Genomic DNA, 20,073 nt, shown 5'->3' with positions numbered 1-20,073 from the left:
AATAGGTTCCAGAACCATATTTCTAGTAGTTTTTATAATATCGGATCTTTTTTCTACCCATAATCGCTTGGTCCATGTGAGTTTATAAGTTTAGACAGTATTTAAGCTAATATTTTTTGCTTTCAACGCAGGATATTTAAAAAAATGTTTGGTTGAAATTCTTTTTATTTATTTTTTATGAACTTAAGTAGAAATAATTTTTGTAGTTTGCACTATTTATCTTTTTATTTTTTTTTAAGTTCCCATTTAATTTTTATTTTTACTTGTGCTAATTCCCAGGATAGACTGATAATATTGCATAAGATTCGAAATAGGGATGTTGTTTTAGATTTTGGAAAATGTTGTAAACGGATCTTGACTGTTTTCTTTTTCAGTTTTATTTAAATAGCCGCTTAGTATGTAGTTCATTGTTAGTAATAGATTTAAAAGTTAAAGAACATACGGGTCTGAATACTGGAACGTGGTTAGCGGTGTTCTTTGGTGGTTGGGTTTCAATTAATCACATATTTCAGGAACCTGGGACTGTACAAGACTACACACTTTATTTACATTCATCATCCTCATTCATTCTTTGAAGTAATACCTTACGGTGGTTCCGAAGGCTAAACAGAAAAAAAGAGAGCAAGTTAAAAAAACATTAAGCTCTTTATTATTTCTCTTTCTCTTAATTAAATTAACGTTAACCCATTCGGTTTCACGCTAATTTTTTACTTTCTACTTATTTTTATTACTGTTCTTAATTTTTACAATAAATTCCATTTTACTTGAAAATTAGTGTTCTTTAGAAAAGAGTTGATTTTAAGTGCATAATGATCGATCGTGTACAAGAGTTTTTTTTCTTGAAATGAACTAAAAATATTTAACTTATTATTATAAAAGAGAATGAATGGGAATTTAATTCTATTAACGTTTGTCCAAGCGGTACTGTGGCCTACTATAGAAATAAAGATAGGGTCACTAAAAGTTGTTTTTGTTTGAGAGTTTCTGAGGGTTTATGTTGCCCCAATGTGGCGCCGGTGCGATTTGTGACTCTCAGATAGAAAATGAGACTATTTTGGACCCATAAATACAGTATAACTACCTCATTATTGGGTCATCACTGCTGCCTTCATTTCTACGAACTAGTAAGGCTCTCTTTTAGACCGCTTTAACGTAAATATATCTATCGTAATGATTTTTGATACTGAACAAAAGAAAGTATGCTATTCTTTGTTTATTTTTATTTATTTAGCTTTTAATAAAAATAAATTTTAAAAGATAATCTTCATCATTTCCAATGTAAATCTGAATTTTATTCACTTTTTGTATTTCTGTTAATTAGATAGATGGTAGAAGACGGGATGGGATACGTATATAAATTAAAGACTCTTTTAAGCATGTATTTTATATTTAGGTACTATGTTTTATTCATTGTGAATAATTGTATCAATACTAACTGTTATAGACGGCTTCTCCCGGGCCCTGCGTCCTGTTTAAATACATAAAATTCTCAGTTATATATATGTTATTCATTAAAGAAAATCCACAAAACAAATTCAGTTTAATTTTTATTTTCCCGAATAATATACCACAAAAAAGGGCAAAATATTTCTATCGATATAACATAATCTCTCGGATTTTTTCATGTCGATGTTTTGGTATCTTCCAAATCAAATTTAAAAAAAAATAATAAATTTTGCTTATAAAAATTCTGTACTAATTAATATTAATCGAATTTTTTATTTGGCTTTATATTTCACGAACGGTTTAATATACAATCATGAAATTTGGGAAGGTATTTTTTAAATAAAACTAAAACTTACAAGGCTTCAAAAAAAAGGAGGTGTTCAATTAGAAATTTATTTTATTTTATTTTCAAGCGTTGCTAATCATTAAAATGAGTAATTTTGATTTCGCCTTTTTTTAATTTGCAGAGAAATTTATTTGCTTTGTAGTCTCGAGGGCCGTTCGGAAAGTTTACTCGACCTGACGAGAAAACACAAGATTTTTATAATTCTGTTTTTCCATGCAGTCGCCTTTCAATTCGATACATTAGACCATTGATTCTGAAAGTTTTTCGCTCACCGTCCAAATTGAGAATGAAAACTTTTCTAGCCTCCAAAATTGTTAAACTTACCATTTGTTAAAAATAATAATTGCAATTACAATTTTTAAGATGCTCTCTTAAAAACAGCAATTGAAATTATTGTTTTTAAAAGAAGTAGAGTATTCAAGCTTTAAATTTTTTTAATATTCGTCTTTCTAAACCTCTTGGTTACAAAGTTAATATAGTTTGAATAAAGTCATTTTTTATCATAAAATATAGTTGTCCCTTTAATTTTTTGTTTGAAAAAACAAAAAAATTAAGTTTTAATTTAAATTTAATTTCAGTTTGAAATATCAGGAAAAATAATATTGCCTTTTTTTTTTTTTAATCTTGCCATCGCCTTCCTAGACCACCTGAACGCCCTCAATTTTCTGTGGGCCTTATACCGTCCCGTCTAAAGGTCTCCAGCGCCAAAAAGGGGTCGTTATCGCTCACTTTGAGTACGAATTATTTAGACAAACTATTTTACAACTTTTTAATAGCAATGTGCAAAATGCAATTGGTCTAATTTGGCAAAATAAACGGTTATCTCAATATCGACCTCATCATTTGAAGTGAATGTTCACCCAGCGAGCCGTTTCTTCTAGTACGTGAAGAGGAAGTAATCGTTGGAAGTCAAATCCGGCGAATGTGGCACTTACGCTTATATGGGACTAACGCTTTAAACCGTATGTCAAGGAATTTTGCAGCAACAACCAGAGACGTGTACGCAGGCGCATTGTCGTGATGAAAAGAATTTTTTTGGCCAGAAGTGAACGTTTAGCTTGAAATTACCAATCTAACCAGTAGTGAAGCGTAATACTCCGTTGTAATAAACCTGCCTTCATCCTGCCTTTATTTTGTGTATTCTGTGAGCATCACCACACAGATCTCAGAAAAGCACTTAGCCATGAGGTTACTTAAGATGGACCCGTTTTCGCTTTCTTTATCGTATTTCCATCTGCTCCCAACCATTTTTTTTGGAATTCTGTTCAGTCTCTGACGCGTAATAGTGAATTCATATTTTATCTACTGTTATAAAATGTTAAAGAAATTCAGAGAAATCGTGCTTAAATAAGAATATAAACAACCTCGAGAATTGTTCATCCGAATGCGTTTTTGTTCAGCTATTAAAAAATGCGGCACCCATCGAGCGGAAAGCTTTTTCATATAGAAACATCGTGTGAAATTTAGTGGATACGGTCTGCCGAGATGTTTAAAAATGTTCTCTATAGGTTTTTTTTTAGCCTAAATATCTATCGTAATAATGAAACTGAAAGCTTTTGAAAAAACTTTTAATGATGACAGCTATAAATTTTGTTGATGACAAAATATATTGTTTTGAAGTAAAATTATTTGGTAAATTTTAATTCTTTTTAATGTTTCACTGTTGTTATTTAAAAGATACTGTGACCATTTCTAAAACTTGCTGAGAAATATATTAAACAGCACTATTTTGGTTAGGGGTGTCATAGCCCAAAGCTATCTTTTAAATTGTTGTTTTTCAATACCTTTTAAAATGATGTCACTACAACCCTATATTTTCCATTTTAAATGTTTGAGTTGCTTCCCTCCTGGATGATAGTCTCATACCGAAAAATAAATCGTTTCGAGTCAGAATGGTATCTAAATTCCATTTTTCTATGTTTAAAAATTGAAATGTTAAGGATTCCCATATTTCGTTAACACCCAGTATATATACTATAGAAATATATAACGTAATTAATTTGGAGGATATTTTTCTTATTGTAGACAAGGCATGGCCAACATACTGCCCGCGGGCCGGATGCGGCCCGCGTTAGCTTTTTTTATAAATAATTGAATAACGGAAAATACGGAAATTTAAAACAACTTAACACGTCACATTAGTTTTTTTTTTTTTGTTAATGTGTTGTTAATTTGTTGTTCTAAATTACTTAATTTATTCATAAACATCGTTTTTGTATTTACAATTTTTTTATTGTAATATTTCGTTCGGCCCATGAAAAAAGTTTTCTTTCCAATTTGGCCCGGAGGCAAAAACTGTTGGTCACGCCTGTTGTAGACCTACATTCAAAAGTTAATACTTTTTATTCGGAAGTTAAAGATTTTATTAAATTTTTTTATATTAATTTGAAAGAAAAATTGTTTATTTAGGATATTCATTTTTAAAACAAAAAAATCCTGTTAAAATTGTATTCATAATGTATATATATGTTTATATATTAACAAACTGTTGTCAGCTGCTTCACTTGCATGGATTTGTATCTAAAATATGTGTAAAAAAAAGTTCAATCTTTGTTAAAATTGTACTAAAATTTAAAGATGGTCATATTAGCAAATTGTTTGAAATCTTAGTTGAGACACAAAGTAACAATATTTTCCATCGAATTTGGAGGATAAAACGATGGAGAAAGGTCTTTCGAAGTCGTCTCCTAATAGTAATCATTATACATTATTTGTTGTTGAGATTTAGAATATTTAGAATATTCCTACATACAAGACTTTCATACGAATATCGAATTTTGATTCCCCAAATTCATGCCCTATTTTTTAAAAATCCAAGCGTCCCGAAATTCTATTTTTTTTAATGCTGAAATTTGTATGTTTTTATTTTTAAAATAAAAGCCTAAATACCAATTTTCACCATTATAATTGTTGCGACTTCATAAAAGACTCGAGAAACTTTGGTCCCCTTTGCCACGCCACAAATTGGTATTTTGAAAAATGATCAAATAAGTATAATTCTATTTTCATAGGAATATCTATATACCAATTTCCGCGACTTATCTATCACCTTCGGTTCCTGACATGTAGAATTTTCATTAAAAAATATGTTCCTTTTTCCCTCCTCCGTATTGACGAATTTTTCAAATATCCTTCTTTACTTGATGCCTTTAAATAAAACTGTGTATCCCCCGACATTCACCTACCATTTTAAGCGATTTGTGGTGTGCGTCAGTCAGTCTAGCTGGCTATACCCACGCACACATGCGCGCGCACACACACACACACACACACACACACAAAACTGTATTAAAATTAATTTGCACACAATGAATAAATAATATTTTAGATGTTACAGAATTCTATTATAAAGCTTTTTATTATTGTTTTTTATGTAACCTGTATGTGGGACATCAGATAGTAATAAAATGCCTTTGCAAATGGGGTCATCTCATGAAAAAAATTACTCTTCTAATCTGCTTAAATATTTTAAATTTATATGCTATTGAATTTTATTCAAATATTCTTGTTTAAAAATATTTTATTATTGCTGCTTTCTGTTATTTAAAATTAACACGATTCTATTTGCAATCAACGCCCACCTATAACCGTATATTTATTTTAATTAATAATTAGAATCCATACGGATTATGGGGAACAGCTGTTATTATTTATAAAATACGAACAAAACTCCCCTTCACGCTGCGACATATGTCTACACTATACTGAAGCTTAAAGTGTACATGACAGCGTTATTGTTTAAATCTATTACAGAGATTTTGTTTTTAATTTAATAAAATCATTATTTTTTATTTAGCAGTTATTCGGGTAAACATTTTTAAATGTTAATACTTGAATGAGTTTTGTTAATATTTTCATCAAACAGGTTACGTTTAGTGATGTAATATTTATTCTACGAGCGTGTATATTTCTTTTATAGGATGAACCTTTTATTATATTCTGGAAAGTAAATTTTTTATTCAAATGTTTAAAAACAGAATAAATGAACAGTATTTTTTCATCATTATAATTTTATTTTTAATGTATTCTAAAGTAAACACACACATATATATATATGTATGTATGTATGTATGTGTGTGTGTATATATATATATATATATATATATATATATATATATATATATATATATATATATATATATATACACACACACACACACACACACACACACACACACACACATACACGGGAGTATATAGGTTTTATATATATACACTTTAAATAGCTGTCGAGCAAGCGAGTCAAACGGGACCAAAATGTTTTTACTAAAAATTCTGATAACGAAATCTCATCAAGTGGATGAACTTTGACCCAGGGTTTCGTACATTTTTCTTCTTTTTTTTTTCTCCTGTTTAGCCTCCGGTAACTACCGTTTAGATAATTCTTCAGAGGATGAATGAGGATGATATGTATGAGTGTAAATGAGTGTAATCTTGTACATTCTCAGTTCGACCATTCCTGAGATGTGTGGTTAATTGAAACCCAACCACCAAAGAACACCAGTATCCACGATCTAGTATTCAAATCCGTGTAAAAATAACTGGCTTTACTAGGACTTGAACGCTGTAACTCTCGACTTCCAAATCAGCTGATTTGGGAAGACGCGTTAACCACTAGACCAACCCGGTGGGGGGTTTCGTACTAAATTTTTTTTTCTCAGATATATTTTAAGTTATTGCACAACGTTTAAGATAAAAACATTGTCTGATCGAAAGGGTTAACCCAAGTCAGTTTTTTTTTTTATTGAACGTATTGATCTTTTACGCAGTTGTACTATACAAATATTGTTTAATTGGAAGTCATTAATAATTAAAAATCCTGTAGCTTATTTAAAATAAAAATCTGTCAAGGGTAAATCCGGGAAAGTTGTGCAACCCTTTTCTGGATTTTTTCTTTTAATTTTTATTGAAAAATTTGTTTTGAAAATCGAATCTTTGATTATTTTTTGAAAATATATATGACTTCAAATGTACTTTAGATAATTCAGTTATTTTTATAAAGAAGAAACTGGACGAAAAATCATTAATCGTTTAAGTATACGAAACAAGGGATCGCCAAATTACAATCCGTGATGAAAGTCCTACAGGAAACTAAGGAGCCAAACTATTACTTTTTTATGTTACGTGTTTGCGTGTAATATATATAAAAAAATTTTTTTTTTTGTTTTGTCACAAAACTTGTACGGGTTTCATTTTACTTATTTTACAAACTTTTTGTACGTATGTATTTGATTATCAAAATCGGAACGGGTAAAAGAGCGAGGTAAAGAGAATTTGTGGATGTGTGTACGTGTTTGTGCGAGTTCGCGTAGTGCGATAAGTAGGGTGAAACCATGAGAAGCAGTAGGTCTTCCCACGATTGAAACAAAGAACGTCACCGTTTGAATAGTTCATCCCTGTTCACCGTAGTATTAAAAAGTAAAATAAAGACCCTTCATGACATAGCCAATTACCTCGATAACATTCATAAAACGTTTTTCTATTCTTTTCATTTTATTGATGCCGTTCTGCTTTTTAATAATATTCTTAGAATTCCATTTTTACTCTCGTAATTTGGAAAAAAAGAATTCCTTAGTTTTAATTTAATTAATTAATTATTTCCACACAAATTAATGTACTTTGGAACGTGATTCGTTTTTTAAATTTAGAATAAGACAAAAAAAATTCCTAAGAAATCTAAATTTAATTTTAAGCATATGCAAATAAAAAGCTACGTCATTAATGTAACATAAAGTAGCGAAGTGAAAAGATCAGGAAACCTTTACTAAAATTAAAATTTATAACTCGATACGCATTTAAATTATTAAATAATTATTATCATTAGACATAAAAAAAATTAATTAAAAATACATGTAAATAAAAAATTAAACTTACATAACACAAAGAAAAGACCATAATTTTTCAGAGAAACAATAATTTTTCAGAAGGTAAATATATAAACAGCATTCGAAAAAATAGTATATATGACAAATGAGAAAAATTCTTCAGGCAATTTAAAAATTAAATACGGTTTTATCAAGAAAACAGACAAATCAAATGTCTAGGTGAAAATAGAAATTAATAGGTGGCATTAGAAATTTAGTTTAATTTCTGACGAATATTCCGGAAGTCTCCAGATACCCCATGCAGCTTTCCGGATTCGGGATCCGACAGCAGCCACGTTCCTTGTTCGTGACGTGTAGTCTTGTACATACTCAGACCGATCATACCTGAGATGTACAGTTAATTGAAACCCAAACACCAAATAACACCTGTATCCAAGATATAGTATTCAAATCACAAATGAAAGCAACTATCTTCAACAGGATTCAAAGTTGAAAACTCTCGACTTTAAAATCAGCTGGTTCACGACGACGAGTTTTACCACTAGACTAACCCGGTGGGGTAAAAATAAAGATAAACAATTAGAATTCGAGATGAAAAAATTTACAAAGCGTATATGAAGATTTGTACGACGAAAATTGTTATCTTCAGATGTTAAATTAAGCAATAATATATAGATTTAAAACTAAAAGTCTTCTATAGTTTGAAAATATTACTATTGTGTGTATGTCAAATAGCGATAAAAGATATTGAAAAGAAAGAAAAGATAAGAATCATAAGAAAAATCGAATGTACATTTATAAACGAAAGTGGCGATTATGTATTGAGATCTGTCGAAGAAAAAAAAGTGATCAGGTCACAAAAAGACAGGAGTTAGGTTTTACAGAAGTCTTCTTTCTTTTTTTTCTGTTTAGCCTCCGGAACCACCGTAAGGTATTACTTCAGAGGATGAATGAGGATAATACTCGTATGCATTAATGTATGTAAACGAAGTGTAATCTTGTACGTTCTCAGGTCGACCGTTCCTTAGATGTAGTTAATTGAAACCCAACCACCAAAGAACGATGGTATCCACGATCTGGTATTCAAATCCCGTATAAAATTAACTGCTTTTTTTTTTAAGGTTTGAACCTTAGAACCCTCGACTTCGAAATCAGCTGAATTGCAATAACGAGTTCACTACTAGAGGAACCCGGTGGGTATATTTTACAGAAATCTAGAGAAAATAAATTAAGATAGATAACATTGAAAGTTTTATAGACTTTCTTCCAAATTAGAAGAAAAGATAAGGAAAATGGTCTGTAAGAAAAAAAATTTAGAAGAAATTAAAATTTTGTAGGAGACAATAAACAATAGAGATAGGTTGTAGAATTAAAACAATTCTGGAAAAAATTGAAATTGCTAATAAAATTTTTTGGGTCCCAGTTGATCAACATGACAATAGGTCGTTTTTATACCATCAAAATCATACTATATTTAGATTATAGTTTTTAAAAAAAAAAATCAAAATTTTTAGTAAAAATATTTGCGTCTCCCTTACCTGACAATGATCGATCACTCGATCAAACGTGCCGTCCCCTTGTAAAGAAAAAGTATTTCATTAATTAAAATTTTATTTCGCTATAACACTGGAACCAATGAAAATAAGTACCACTGATGAAATATCGTTGAAAAGCTCTCAACGACGGCGTTTTACTGCAGTTAAGAAAAAGTCCAAAATCCAATTTTTTTGGTTTTTGATAGTAGAAAAGTAACTTTTTCCATAATTTTTAATATGATATTAATTGAATAAAGTTACACTTTTAAGGTGCACAAAATTCTTTAAGTTGAAAAAGGTTTAAAAAGGTAATACTTAAGACCTTTTTTTAAAATAGTTTATTTTAAGTACTACTTTTCGTTATAAAATGATTTAGCATTATAATTTAATCATTACAGTGAACTGAAATAAATAAGCAAATATTTAACTAGTGGTATATTTTTTTTTATGTAATTTATATAATATTATTTTTATTCTATTGCTTTAGATATTGTATTGCTATATATGTGAAGCCCAAAATTAAAAATAATTTATTTAAAAATTAACAAATAAAGTTATTATGCTTTGTATTATACAAACCGACTTAACATCTATATAAATAATAGATGTTAAATGATAAATAATACTTTTGTAAAATGAAAAAGTTAAAAAATTTAAGAAGAATCAGCGGTCTTTTTTTTATTACGTGCGGGATAATATAATAATTATACGGGATATAATAGAGAAGTTAATTTTTTTAACTTATTATTATTAGAAAAAATAATAATAAATATATACACACATCTCTCTAGGATAATAATGCCTGTTATTGTTTAAGACTATTATGTAATATGACTCTGGCAAGTGGACTAGTAAAAGAATAAAAAAATTGTTTACCGAAAAGAGTTAAATAGGTTGGAAAAAAAAGGTTTTTAAGGGCGGGTAGGTGGAAGGTGTATGCATTCACCTGGCCAAAACCGGTTTTAATCCTTTGTGTCCGAACACGACCGCAACCGGTTCTACGTTAGTTCTTTGCTTCTCGGTTCCCTATCGGATCCAGATTTCTGATCCTTAAAAACCAGCGAACACTTCCTTAAAGTTCAGTAAAATAAGCTAAATATAATCAGATATCGAATACAGGAAATTTAGTATTCGTGTCGATTCCTTAAAAATCGGTTCTTATTCAATAGGTAAATAACCTTATAGGGATTATGTTTCATCCAGATAAATATTAAATTCAGTTCTGGTTTTTAATCCGCTTTTATAATATGTATTATTAGATATTATTACTAAAGGGAACGAAAAACTAATTTTCTCTAACTTAAAATAATTCTTTTTAATATTCGGTTTTTACTAACATTTTTGTAAAATTGCGCGCAAACACGTTAACTTACATTCACTTTTATGTGGAGATAATTCAATAATTATTTAATTCTTTATTTATATGTGTAGCCTTTATGTTCATAAATTTGCTCGGCATGCTATTGCCAAATATAAATAGAATATTCTTTGGCGCCCATAAATATGAAGATCGATGTTTAGAAAATTAAATAACGTATATTTTATTAAATTAACTTATTCTGATGTTTATATTTACGAATTTGCAATCTTTACTAAAAGGAATTATCATTTAACACTTTAAAAAAAAAGATAATATATACCTATCTATCAAACCAGATTACAGCATTGTTTTCGTGTAATTCAACAAAGTACTTCATCTTAATTTCTTGTATTTATACTTAAGTAAATGATCAGTATGAACTTTAGTAATCTAGTTTATTGTTTTATAATCAATTATGTTTTTTATATGTTGTATATCTCGTGATTGTAAGAATTAAAAAAAAATCAGCGGAAAAATCTTACGTTACGCTCGAACTTCTACATTATGTCAACTTTTCAACAATAAATATGTTTTTACTATAACAAAAGAGGTTAAAAAAAACTGACTGATTTAAGCTTGCGAGTTTTTTTTAGCCCTATATGACAATAGGGGCATCACAAAAATACGTAATATATTTAAGGTTTTCAAAAAAATTCTTTCAAATTGACTATGTCCAGGTGTCATTATAGGATTTAGACAAAAAGTTTGTTACTTATTCATGAAATTCAACAGTACTATTTTCTTGTTAGTACAATATTTCGGCTTACGAGAAAGAGTCTTATACTTCATTAACTATTTTTAATAAATTACCGAACCGTTTTAAAAATCTGCCCACCGATTTATTTTAAATAGCGTTAAAAGGTTGTCTTTATAGAAACAATATTATTACCCTGTAGATAAATTTTCAAATAATACTAATTGAACGTTTTTTGTTTTTTTTAATTTTGAATTTTCGCCATCTTCTTTCGACGTGTACTTAACCGTCTTCTAATCAGAATTATTTTGTAATAATCTTTTGTATTTAGTATCTTCATATATTTAACTTAACATTATTTCATATGTTTGTATATTTTAAATAATTGATAACTCGAATCAAATCTATTTTATTTTGTAATTAATTATGTATTCTGTGACACTACTATAATCTACATTTTACAACGGTTTCCCTTGATCCATCCAGGCAAATGTTTGGCCAGTTGTTTTTTTTATCTGTGAAGTAGAATATCAATCCATTCTTGTAGTGACAAATGTAATATTATCATCATGTATTGATAGATAAAAAAAATATTTATTACAAAGAAAAAAATTTGATCTGGACATCACATAACTTCCTTGTACGCCTATTAAATTAAATAAATACAATTTTAAAAGTACAAAAAATTTTTTTCACTAATAACTTCTGATTTTTTTCATATTTTTTTTATTTTTATTGTTATTTTTGAATTATTATTTATTGTAAAAATCTTTTTCGAATCACAGGTTAATAATTACGAGTTAATAAATCAATATATTTAATTAAAAAAAAAAAAAAAAATGTTAAAAAAGGTATGTTTGTACTTATAGGCACATAAGAAGTTATACTTCTTTGGATGTTAAGTTCTGTCCATCTGATTAAAGTTGGTCGTGATCTATGACGATTTCTTGGTGTGATAAAATAACTTCCTCATCCAGCACAATGTCTTGAATAAATAGAGCTTGTAAGTTTGAGGCTTCAGTTAATTTCTCTTCTTTTTTTTTGTTCGCCATTGTCACGTTTGCTGGTGTTAACGGAACCTTTTTGGTTAAACGGTGGTTGGAAAGCAGAAAAGAATTTTCCATATGCACCTCAGCTTGCACATTGCCGTAATCCTGTGCTGGAGTGGACAAAGATGAATTGCACATATTTTCACCATCTTGATTTACAGTATCATTGGAAATAATTTCATTTAAATTAATAGGAGCTGGCTATCGTGATCGCCCGGGAGTCACTACACATTTATCTGAATTTAATATAACACTGGAAAGACCACTTATATTCCACTTTGTTCTGAAATTATTTTTTGACGTAGTCTGTAAGCTCGAACTCGTTCCGCTGTTATTTTCTGCTTGGTTACGCTTATTATAATCTTTACATTTCTCCGCATTTGTTTTAGGCATCTTGGAAACTAAAAAAATTAAAATTAGATATCAGAATTTTTCAAATGAAGACAGTTAACAATAATATAGATCATCATAAAAAAATAAAATAAAATAAATATATCCTAGTAAAAATAAATAAATATATATATATATATATATATATATATATGTCGGAGAATAAAGTACAGTGGAGTATCTTCCGACAAAACGATGAGAATATTCTTTAGAATGTCTGTATTTTTAGTAGTTTTAAGAAATGTATTATTACTAGTAATATTTTGTAAAATAAGGTTTAAATTGTTTTATTGCGGTAGGCTTAGGCTAGGTAGGCACATGGTTGTCAACGTAGTCGGGATCCCAGGACGATAGGGGTATCATAAAATTAATAAGGAAAAGGAAATATGCAGTAGGTATATTATTTGAGAATATGGAGAAAGGGTAGTCTTGCTTTGGAACCCAGATCGAACAGACGTCCTGGTGGTCGCGAATTCGTTATTTCCCTGAGCCTCGGTCTATCGCAAGTTGTTTTAATATTATTTGAATTCTAAATTGAATTAATCTTATATTGTAATTCGTGTGCTACTGAGTTATTGATAAGTGATAATTATCATTTGTAATTATTTCATTGTACGAGTTATCTACTCATTTTTATTAATTGAACTTTATTGTAATCTTATATATTCTCCACTTGTAATGGTGGGAATGAGTGAAGCACAAAACGTTGAATCCCTGACAGATCTCCTCGCCTCTCCGATATCAGAAGTGGGATCGTCTCCATCTGGTCCATCACCTGATCAGTGGAATACATTGTTTGAGTTTATGAAGTGTTGTATGCAAAAGCCATTATCGACAAAGAAAAGTGTTGCGTTACCACGATTCAATCCAGAGAGTGCGGGATCGGATTCTGTTGCTTGGTGCTCTGCAGCAGAACTGTGTCTATTAGAAAATCCTCTTCATCGCGCAATGTGATGTGTTTCAAATGTGGGGTAGCTGGTCATATTGCGCCAAACTGTACGGCTCCAGGTAGCAGCCGTAGCGGTCCAGGGAACAACAAGGAGAATGGTAGCGTCGAACGCCGTGTGAATCTTTGCACAGTTGCATCTCCTACTGGTATTCTAAACCATCTTGGTGAGTCGTTTCCATATTGTTTCGATTCAGGAGCGGAATGCTCATTAATAAAGGAATCGATAGTGATTAAGTTTTCTGGACGTAGAATTAATGAATTAATAATTTTGAAAGGCATCGGAAATGTTGTAGTAAATTGTAGCATGCAAATTTTATCTATTGTAATTATGGATTTGTTTACATTAGAGATTCTTTTTCACGTTGTCCCAGATGAATATTTGAGTTATAATATTTTAATTGGTCGAGAAATTTTGAGCTTGGGTTTTGAAGTAAATATTTCTCAAAATAATTTTAAAATCTGTAAATCTAAAGTAGTAAATGAATGTAGTAAATTCGAAATTATAAATTTTGATAATTGCAGATACGGTAGAAGAAGCGTTTGAAAGACTTCGAGTGGTATTAAAAATTCTTATAGATGCGGGATTCTCATTTAATTTTTCAAAATGTTCTTTTCTCAAAACATCTGTTTTATACCTTGGGTATGAGATTCAAGAAGGACAAGTTCGTCCAAACCCTCGTAAAATAAACTCTTTGACAATGTTACCCGCTCGAAGGACCGTTACTCAGCTTAGACAGTTTATTGGCCTTGCATCTTATTTCCGACGGTTTGTCCCTAAGTTTTCACAAATCATGAAACCATTATATGCTCTTACCTCAGGTAAAAAATATATTGAGTGGACTGAGACACATGAAAACGCCCGACAAAAAGTAATTCATACTTTGACCAACGAACCCGTCTTAATTATCTTTGACCCGGATTACCCTATAGAACTGCATACCGATGGGTACGGAGCAATACTCATGCATAAAGTAGACGGTAAAAATAAAGTTATTGAATACTTTAGTAAAAGGACAAGCCCAGCCGAGTCCAGGTATCATTCTTACGAACTCGAAACTATGGCCGTTGTTAAATCTATTAAACCTTTTCGGCATTACTTGCATGGACGACAATTTACTGTTGTAACTGATTGTAATTCATTGAAATCTTCTCAAAATAAGATTGATCTTAATGATAGAGTCCATAGGTGGTGGGCTTATTTACAGGCTTTTCAGTTCGATATAGTTTATAGAGAAGGCAAACGTATGTCGCACGCGGATTTCTTCTCTCGAAACCCTTTGTCCGATTTACCAAAACAGGTTAATAAGTTTAAAATAGGAGATCACGTTTTGATTAAGAACGAAGAACGTAATCAAACGAAACTCGATAGGACATTTAGAGGTCCATTCGTAGTAACAGAATTACTTGGTACCGACAGGTACACACTAAAATCTTTAAGTAGTAGTGGAAGTTATAAGTATAGTCATGATAAGTTGAGAGAAATGCCTGAGAATTATATTCCTAATGAGTTGGATGTTTCCTCGGACAATGAAAGTTGTGCCGAGGAGACTGTTGATGTTGGTCCTGAAACAGGGACTATGGTTTAAAAAGAGACCACCAATGACGCAATGCACTAATGGCTGGCAGCAGGTCGTGGACCTGGAATTTTTATTTTTCGCACATGCATCAGTGTGTAGTCGTAACTGCAAACTAAATTAGTGGCTAATGTTAGTTTGATCAGGGCGCGATGGGCACCTGGTGATGTGTCGGGCAGGTAGTTGTGGCAACTACAGAATATGTATGATACTGTATGTGGCATACAGGGTAGCCTAGAGATAGTGCAGAGGTCTATTGGTGGAGGAAATAAAATCTTATTTGACAGTTAAATGATAAGGAATAATGATTGAAAAAAGAGACCACCAATGACGCAATGCACTAATGGCTGGCAGCAGGTCGTGGACCTGGAATTTTTATTTTTCGCACATGCATCAGTGTGTAGTCGTAACTGCAAACTAAATTAGTGGCTAATGTTAGTTTGATCAGGGCGCGATGGGCACCTGATGATGTGTCGGGCAGGTAGTTGTGGCAACTACAGAATATGTATGATACTGTATGTGGCATACAGGGTAGCCTAGAGATAGTGCAGAGGTCTATTGGTGGAGGAAATAAAATCTTATTTGACAGTTAACTGATAAGGAATAATGATTGATGGCTTTTCGATCTCTTGAGTACTGTACGATGACTATTTAGGATAATGAATAATTAATGGATTTCTGTTACTCGAGAGGACTTCTGAATCTATCTTTTGTACTTTAACTATTGTAAAACGCTTTATAATGACCGAGGTCAGTTGAAAACAAAAATTAAAATACCACTGTAACTCAATGTTTTAGATACACCCGAGGGCGTGTGATTGTCAGAATGGCCGTGTCGGAGAATAAAGTACAGTGGAGTATCTTCCGACAAAACGATGAGAATATTCTTTAGAATGTCTGTATTTTTAGTAGTTTTAAGAAATGTATTATTACTAGTAATATTTTGTAAAATAAGGTTTAAATTGTTTTATTGCGGTAGGCTTAGGCTAGGTAGGCACATGGTTGTCAACGTAGTCGGGATCCCAGGACGATAGGGGTATCATAAAATTAATAAGGAAAAGGAAATATGCAGTAGGTATATTATTTGAGAATATGGAGAAAGGGTAGTCTTGCTTTGGAACCCAGATCGAACAGACGTCCTGGTGGTCGCGAATTCGTTATTTCCCTGAGCCTCGGTCTATCGCAAGTTGTTTTAATATTATTTGAATTCTAAATTGAATTAATCTTATATTGTAATTCGTGTGCTACTGAGTTATTGATAAGTGATAATTATCATTTGTAATTATTTCATTGTACGAGTTATCTACTCATTTTTATTAATTGAACTTTATTGTAATCTTATATATTCTCCACTTGTAATGGTGGGAATGAGTGAAGCACAAAACGTTGAATCCCTGACAGATCTCCTCGCCTCTCCGATATATATATATATATATATATATATATATATCCATTTTGCAAAAATAATATTAAATCAGACAATTCAATAAAATAACAAATTTGATTATGCTTTTTTTATTATTTACATTTTCTAATTCAATATTCACATTATTTATTTTCCTCAATTATATTTATTAAAATTAATTTCGCAAATTGATAAATTAACTCATGATATAATAAAATAAATGACCTTATTTATATAGAGTAACCTTACAAATAGTACAATTGGATAACTTGGATAACTTCAGACAGAAAAGAAAATAATAATTATAATAAAAAAAAAATTCTCACTAAAAACTAACTTCATGGTGTGTTACATTGGCTTCAGTAACTTGCTGAAAATACACTCTGATCAGTTTCTCCTAACACCCCAAAAGAAGTATAACTTCAAAAAGGAATGAAGTCGGATTCGAACCGATGTGCCTACCCCTTGTAAGATCACAATATTTCATTAATTTTATTTGGCTACAACTCCAGAACCAATTAAAATAAGTACCACTTATGAAATATCGTTAAAAATCTCTCAATAAGGGCTTATTACTGCATTTAAGAAAATCCAAAAATTTGGATTTTGGACTTATTTGGACATTTTTGGTCAAGTCGATGGCAATAAAAAGGGAAGGTGCACATCTAGATGTTACGACATTCCTAAATTAAAAATATTAACATCCTACGGCTAATCGTTTTTTAGTTATACGAAATACATACGTATAGATGTCACGCCGAGACTACTCAAAATGGATTCAGGGACGGCCAAAATGAACATTTCCGTTGAAATCTGAAAACCGAAAATTTTCGCGATCACAATACTTCGGAAAAGGAAGTAAAAAAAGAAAGATAGTAAATAGCTTGTTATAAAAGAAATTCAATTAAATTTTATTTATTTTAAATAAATCTCAGTTCTATTTAATTACATTTTACCTTTATTAAAGTAATGAATTTTAAAAAACTAGTTAAGAAAAAGAAAGAAACAAAAACAAATGCGAATTAAATTATTTTCTACTAGTATCTTCACGTAGTTACAATTAAATCTTCATATAAATTTACCTTAACATTAATTCATATATTTTAAATAATTAATATGGACCTTTTTTATAATTAATTATATATTTTGTATGCTACTCTGAAAACATTTACTCGGTTTCCGTGTTGAACCGAGGAGTTACTGACCGGCATTTCCTAACCCACTTGTTTCAGTGGGTTAGGACTTACTGACCGGCATTTCTTCAATAACTGTTAATTTAGACTTAGTTTTGGAATTAAAATAATTATTGCTAAAATAATATTAAATAATTAAAATTTAATAATTGTTTCTGAAAAATCGATATAAACATTAGGAAGTTACAGGTGTAAAATCTTATATCTGAACCCATTCTCCAAGTATCGTCGGGTAAAAATAAAATAAAGTTGTTTGAAACGCAATATCAAATCAGTAATAATTGTAAAATTTAATATAAAGTATGCTTTATCAAATTTATTTATAAACCGTTATGCTAAAAATACATTATATATATATTTATAATGAGAAGTAAATGTTTCAATTCGAAAAGAAAAACAGAATGAAACATGAAATGGCCTTGAAACGTTCTCCAAATAAAACAAACGTATTAATGTTATAATTTCCCTGTCAAACCCAAACGGCCTTTATTTATATTTAATTAAAAAATTTTAAAAACCTACTTACAAATATATTAATGAACAAAAGTGAATTAAAAATTACTTTAATATTTTTAATTTATTCATTTTTACACTAGCTGTTGAATATTTGCTTATTTTAATTTCTATTTTGGATAAGATATTTTTATTACAAAATGTGTAAAAAAAAAAAAAACAGCTTTCATTTACATTAGTATGTTCGTGTCATTCCACTCGTAGAGGATTTAAAAAAAAATTAATGTTATTAATGCCCCACGTGCAAAGTTTATCCTGTAAAAGTTTAGAAACACGTCAACCTTTTTTATGATTATGCGAAATAGACACCGATGTATAAACATGCTCATTTGATGCGTGCAAAAAATTCTTTACTCATTTGCAGCGCAAGATTTTTAGAATTTTTTTTGTTGTTTGATATTCGAGTACAATACAAATGAGTTTAAAACTTTTATACATCTTTTTATTGAACTGAATTTCATATTTTTTAAAGGAATTAATACTCTAAAAATATTTGTTTAAAATCTTATTTGGTTATTTAAAAATTCTATTTTTGTTAAATCTAAAAATTCATACTTTTGACTCCATTTTTCAAAGTTTTACAACAATTTTCTCTTAAACTACTGGAGATACAGTTCTGGGGTTCATTTTTTCTTTCATTTTTCATGTAAGCTTGCATATAAAACTATTAAATTTATTTAAGTTTTTGTTGGTATAGTTTTGATATAGCATTATTCTAAATTTAGAGCAGATACTTGGAAGAACTGTTTCACTAATCGCGGAAACTCAAAAAATTAAGCGTTTCCAGGTCGTATTACTTTGAACTTATTCATTATTTTAATGAGAGGAATAAAGTAAAAAAATATTTTAATGAGAGGAGTAAATTATGGGGTAAACGTTCCGTGTATTTTTTATATATATAAAAAATTTCAAACTTTGTAATAAATTAAAATTTTTATACAGCTATTTAAGATGGCTTTCGTAATATTATTAAATATAGTTTTACAATTTATATTTAGATATAAAATCACTTACTTAAATTACGAGTAAAGAGACAATTTTAAATGTAAAATGTATAACAGTTCTAAGTAAATAAAACAACCAGAATTTCACCTGACTATTAAACAAGAGTAATGAATAATAACATAATAAAAAATCGTGTATGTGTGTTTTGTGACACTGTTAATTCAAGGACAGCTGCGCCAAATGTTCAGGAAGTTGTTATCAAACGATTCATTTCAGCTGCGCAAAATGACGCTGGGCATAATATAACTATCTGAAAAAAACAACAAAGAAAATAAAAAAGTAGATAATGGGAATGGTAGGTGCTATTTTCTCGTCTTTCTACAATAATTAATTTATAAAACAGAAATGCTTCAAACGAGTATTACATATATATAATTATATATGGGAATTTAAACTTATATGTGGGAATTAACTTTTTAAAGAGAGAACTTTTTAATTTTTTGAAAGAAGAGACCTGGTTCAGATGTGAACATTAAATAACACTAGTTAAATGAAGAAATTACTTAACCAATATCTCAATACTTTTTTATGTACATAAAAGTTTGTTCATTACTATTATCTTATGTATAACTTTACTGCAAAATTAAAAATTTAAATCAGATAAAAAACTTATTTATAAATACTTATATAATATTGAAAATAATATCAAAACTTTCAAAATATATCGTGTTATACTTCCATGATATATCGGATAATATTATTTTTTTATATCTAAAATAAGCTTGTCTTTATACGAAGATATGCAAAATAATTGATCTACATCAAAATCCCGCTGAAATTGTCAGCCGA

The sequence above is a fragment of the Lycorma delicatula genome, chromosome 3 (assembly GCF_047948215.1).
Source record: "Lycorma delicatula isolate Av1 chromosome 3, ASM4794821v1, whole genome shotgun sequence".
NCBI classification, from domain to species: Eukaryota; Metazoa; Arthropoda; class Insecta; order Hemiptera; family Fulgoridae; genus Lycorma; species Lycorma delicatula.
The sequence above is the reverse complement of the archived record's forward strand: the minus strand, read 5'-3'. Positions refer to the sequence as shown.